Source organism: Rattus norvegicus, chromosome 11, assembly GCF_021556685.1.
Source record: "Rattus norvegicus strain SHRSP/BbbUtx chromosome 11, alternate assembly SHRSP_T2T, whole genome shotgun sequence".
Classification (NCBI taxonomy): Eukaryota; Metazoa; Chordata; class Mammalia; order Rodentia; family Muridae; genus Rattus; species Rattus norvegicus.
The window spans coordinates 68188784-68194235 of record NC_141544.1 but is presented as its reverse complement, the minus strand read 5'-3'; positions in this window follow the sequence as shown (position 1 = coordinate 68194235).

Sequence of the window (5452 nt, the reverse complement as noted above, 5' to 3'; positions counted from 1 at the left end):
AACAGACTCAAAGTGGTCAAAGCACAGAGAGTGACTGAGTCCTCATCACTAAGTACTTAGGGGAAATTATGGAACATGAGGTGGAAGAGTCTAAGAACTAGAAGTCAGGGGAAACTGCCCCTGCAAAATGTGTTTTCTAAATATGTCAGAGCTGTAACACTCAATGAGCATAGAGCAGTTGTGTTCACTTGCACAAGACTAGCATAAGATTAGGCCAGCCAAAATTCTGGCATAGATGAGAAGGTGCTCGAGAAGCCCTAACTGAGGAGATACTGGCAATTAATGTGCTGTGGGAAGGAAAGTCAATTTTCTTTAGGAGTTCAGTCCATGGGGGTAGGTGGCCTGTGCACATATGGGCAGCAATAACTGGACTTAGTATTTTGTTTTTTAAAAAAAATGAAGACAGGAGTTAAAAAGGGATGTGAGGGAAAGTCATGGAGAAAGACATGACATCACAGATGTCTTTCATGGGGGATAATGAAGAGAGGATATGAACAAAACGTCTTATATGCATATATGGAATTCTCAGAAATTAAGCTAAACATTATCACTTAAATGTTATGTACTTGTTTCTGTTCCTAGAAGCAGAATATCGATTACTTGATTACTTTGTATAATATTCAAAGCTAAATGTTATAACTTAAAATATTCATTACTATAAGCATTGAACTGATCATTTCATTACTGTTTAAAACGCCATAGCTACTAAGGTTTATTTTTTTCTAGAACAGAAAGGGCTTAACTAAGAGTGTAGCATCATCTCCAGTGATTCTGTCCAGAAGGTCATTCTTATACCATGAACAACTCCATGTTCTGCTAATGAAAACTGATGCAGCCTTCAGGAGAAACTTAAAAGATCCTCCAGGGTTGCCTTTGCAGAATAACACACCAGAATCCTGGCTGTAAACAGGGGAGGAGGAAGGGGCATTATCAAACCCAATTGCCATGGCAGGGAAGAGGCACAGGTCAGATCTGTCTTGAGCAGAAGGGTTTGGAATGTTGAGAAGACAATAGAACAGAATTTATGAGCTAAGGAACACTGTACACTATAATGCTTTGGCTCACAGGGGATGTTCTTATTGAGAAGAAAGCTTAAAGAGATACTGAGATAGGAAGAACACCTTAAAAGCTCTACTAGAACTAGGTGCCTGAGATGCTAGCTAGAAAAGAATCAGGTCAGATGTACCATGGGTGCAGCATCCTGTCAAGAAGCAACGTTGGACAAATGCCCATCTAGGAAAACAGCCATCCAGTGGACATGTGGCAACACTTATCCAAAGATCCGTTTGGCATTTAGGAGTTCCTCGAGTGATCCCTGCTGGTTGACTTTGGCCCTTAACTGGGCATAAAGATCGGAGCACACTGCTGCTCAAACATGAGTCTACATGAGATTGTCTGTGAATGAAGAATCTGAACTCTAAGCTGCGAATCAGGAGAGTAACACACTCAGCAATATACTGAGGCCAGCACAACTCATTAAATGAGGTCTTAGGCCAAGGGCATCTAAATGTGAAGCTAGTTACTAAAATTCACTTATAGGGTCTGGACTGGACCCAATACCTGTAATACACGCACCCCTCCACCAGTGACATATGTTCTTTTGAGAAGGCTTGTGATGGGTCACCGAAACGATTCATGGATAAGTGTATGGCCTCTCATCAATGGCACTGACCACTGCTGGCATAGTAAGGAGCCAAGAAAATAATAGGAACAGACACAAAAGCTGATTTGGGAGACACCAACCCCAAATGAAGCCCACAGCATCACATTCCCTGCTTCCTACTCAAGATCCTTGTCAGCCAAAACCTTCAAATGATAGATTGCAGAAAACAAACAGATAAGAGAAAAAGGCCCGGGATTCCAGTATTCCAAGAGGTCCAGGAGAAAATGAATACAAATTGCATCCTCTAAAGGAGGAAGTGAACAGCCAAATTCCAATATTTTGAGACCATCAAATGGGGTTAGGAAGCAGGGGAAAGATTCGTAGGGACACATTTTTTTTTTTAAGGCTGCTAGTAATCAAGGGCATGGGACTAAAGATGACTTTACAATGACTAAGGTCCTAAAGTGATTTCCTTAATCTGTCTTTAATAAGAGAAATGGAACCAAGCAGTCATTTCAATTAGGCGGTAAGATAGAGCTTGCAAAAATAGCCACAGCTGGTAAGAAAAAACAAAAAACAAAAAACTGGACACCACATAAATATGCAGCTCAGCAAGTTTGGAATGAGATGTGTCCTTAAACGTGACAATGACAAACCACACAATGCAGGAAGTGGAGTGGAGGGCAGGTGGGATTGGGGGAGAAATTATGGAATAGTTGAAAGATGACGGGCAGAAAGAGTGAACTTTGAATGCTGGGGAAGATAGGTTTTATGTGAGGTATTCGAGGTACCATCATTACAGTTCTGGGAAGCAGACACAAGCTTGTTTTATGTTCTCTGAGGGAGAGCTAGAATCAGGATTGAAGAGTTGCAAGTGGCGGTCAGCACCTTCATGTCTGCCAATGTGTCTTTTACCTGGTCGAGGCAGCACACCGGATAATCGTGCAAAGGCTAACTTAATTTATTCACTTGTATGTGCTAATTTAATTTAATTTTAATGTGAGTATACGAAATACTGGGTTTCATAATGGCATCTTCATGTATGTGTGTGTAATTATACTCTGAGCTCCTTTATTGTCCTAAGCTAACTTGGTTTTAAAGCACATATGTCTTCCTCTGTTGGTCCTGCCAAGCTTATTTGATAGACAGTATGTCTGATAGACATGCAATGCCTTCTTCTGTACTGGAGGGATGCATGTTTCACAAAAAAATACTTTACTCAGTCTCCATCTTTGTGGAGTTTATGACACTGGGCAGCAAAACGTCAGTTAGGAAATAATGCAAACTAATGTAAGCTAAGCTGACGGTGCATGAGGTAGGGACATTGAGGGACACAGAGATTAGCAGTGCTATCATGGACATTATGTGAAAACAAAGGGCATTCGAGAGGCAGAGGGTGAATATTGGGTTTAAGGATGGGAAGGCACAGACAGGGAGGAGGCATGGACTCTGGTTGGAGAATTGAGAGTGGGCTCAGTGTGTGTGGCAGGGAAGACGGTCACACAAACCGGCTAGAATAGCTAGCTTTGGCGGGGATACGAGCGATGTAGTAGAGTATGAAGGGTAGAAGACCAGGTACAAAGGTCAGAAAACAGACAGGACGTGGTTAATCAAGAAAGGATTGACTGTGAATTCTTTTTTTTTTTCTTTATTAACTTGGGTATTTCTTATTTACATTTTGATTGTTATTCCCCTTCCCCGTTTCCAGGCCAACATCCCCCTAACCCCTCCCCCTCCCCTTCTATATGGGTGTTCCCCTCCCCATCCTCCACCCATTGCCGCCCTCCCCCCAACAATCACGTTCACTGGGGGTCCAGCCTTGGCAGGACCAAGGGCTTCCCCTTCCACTGGTGCTCTTACTAGGATATTCATTGCTACCTATGAGGTCAGAGTCCAGGGTCACTCCATGTATAGTCTTTGGGTAGTGGCTTAGTCCCTGGAAGCTCTGGTTGCTTGGCATTGTTGTACATATGGGGTCTCGAGCCCCTTCAAGCTCTTCTAGTTCTTTCTCTGATTCCTTTCTTAAGCAAGAGAGTGGCATAACGAGACTAGCTTTCGCCTACTACAAAGAAGGCAGACTATGGTATCAGAGTACACAGACAGTGTGCCTCTAAAATAACCACCACTTTATCTGCCGACTTGGGATCTAAGGTTCTACAAGTCCTCAGCTAAACGATTGGATTATTTCTCTTATTGGATGCTCTGCCACTGTATGTGGCTCCCTCTGTCCAAGGTCTCCACCGTAGACAGAGAGAACCTGTAAGATTGTAATTAGACTATAGACCACTCTCTTTTGGGAACCCTCACGTAGTTTGAGACTTACTATTGCTGTGGCAAGATACCTGGCTGAATCAACGTATGACTCACATGCCCTGGAACATTCCCATGGCAGCAAAGCACAATGCAGTGACTTGTTTACGTGATGACTCCAGACCAGAAAGCAGAGAATAGAACTGGCAGGAGGAATACTCTTAGTTGGTTACCCCAACCACCCAGGCCTTGCCTCCTAGAAGTTCTTAAAGCCTGAAAGTCACAAAGCAACCTACAAACAGAACATTCAAAATGTGAGCCTGCAGAGGACATTTCAGAATGAAGCCATGCCATTCCGTCCATGACTCCCAAAGTTTTATGGCTGGCTCATAAGGAAAAAAGCAATCAGTCTAACTTCAGAAGCTCTGTGGGTGTAGAGACTCAGCACTGTTCAGAAGTTCAGACTCTGTTCGGAGGCTCAAGGCCAATTCTTAGATGTGAGCCTATTAAAAAACAATGATCATAACATGGCCAGTCAAATAACTCCAATATATAATTCCATAGTAAGCATTTGCATTCCAAAGGGAGGAATGAAGATATAGAAAGAAAAGATTGGACAAGGTCATTGGATCTGGACAAATATTAACTCCTATAGCCCCTTATCTGGCATCCATGTGATAAAGAGCATGATGTAAGATCCAACAGGTCCAGGGTTGGGTAATTGTATTGTGGCCTTCTCATTTGCAGCACACGTGCCCTCTCTTTTAGACTGGCTCCATTTGGTACCTGAAGATTTCCTTGGTGATTCCCATGTTCCTGTTACCTTCACCATCCTCCTGTCTCAACTGTAGCCTAAGCTTCAGTCTCATCACTCGCAGCATTGACTTTCGAGGGCTTCTCTGCAGGGAATGGGAGCCTGATGCACTCTTTTTGACCTTAATGGCTTTGTTTGGGACCTAGGTGCAAACATTCACGAGTTTATAACACATTCTATATGCTTACAGAATCAGCACCGCATGGATGACCTGTTGCCTGAGCGGTGACCAGGTCCCCTTGGCTGCTGGGTCCAGAAAAGCATTTCCGTAAGCAGTTATTTTGGAGCAGAAAGTTCCCATGGCTCTAGCTTTATATATGCAATCCTTCAAAAGAAAAATTTCCATGTAGTTTTGTACTTTTGAATCTTGGAGCTTCCAGTGGGTCAGGGACTTATCTTCTAGCTACATTTCCTGCTATCTCATTGGAAGGTATACAGTACCTAATTTGTGGAATTTCTTTAATAACTCACAGCTTTCATCAACAATGCTTAACCTGTTAAAATCTTAAAGGCATTAAAAGTTCCTTTACTCACCAAACTGCTTATTTTGAGCCATCAAGATGCTTGCTTCCAAGACCCATGACTTGCGTTTGATATCCAGAACTCATGTTTTAGAAGGAGAAAACTGATACCTCTAAGTTGTCCTCTGACCTCCATATTTATGCTGTGGTACACACTCACCCCAATTCTCACACACACAAACACACACACACACACACACACACACACAAGCAAATAAATGTTTTAAAAAAGCATACATTTTTCATTCATTCTGCCCTGAATTC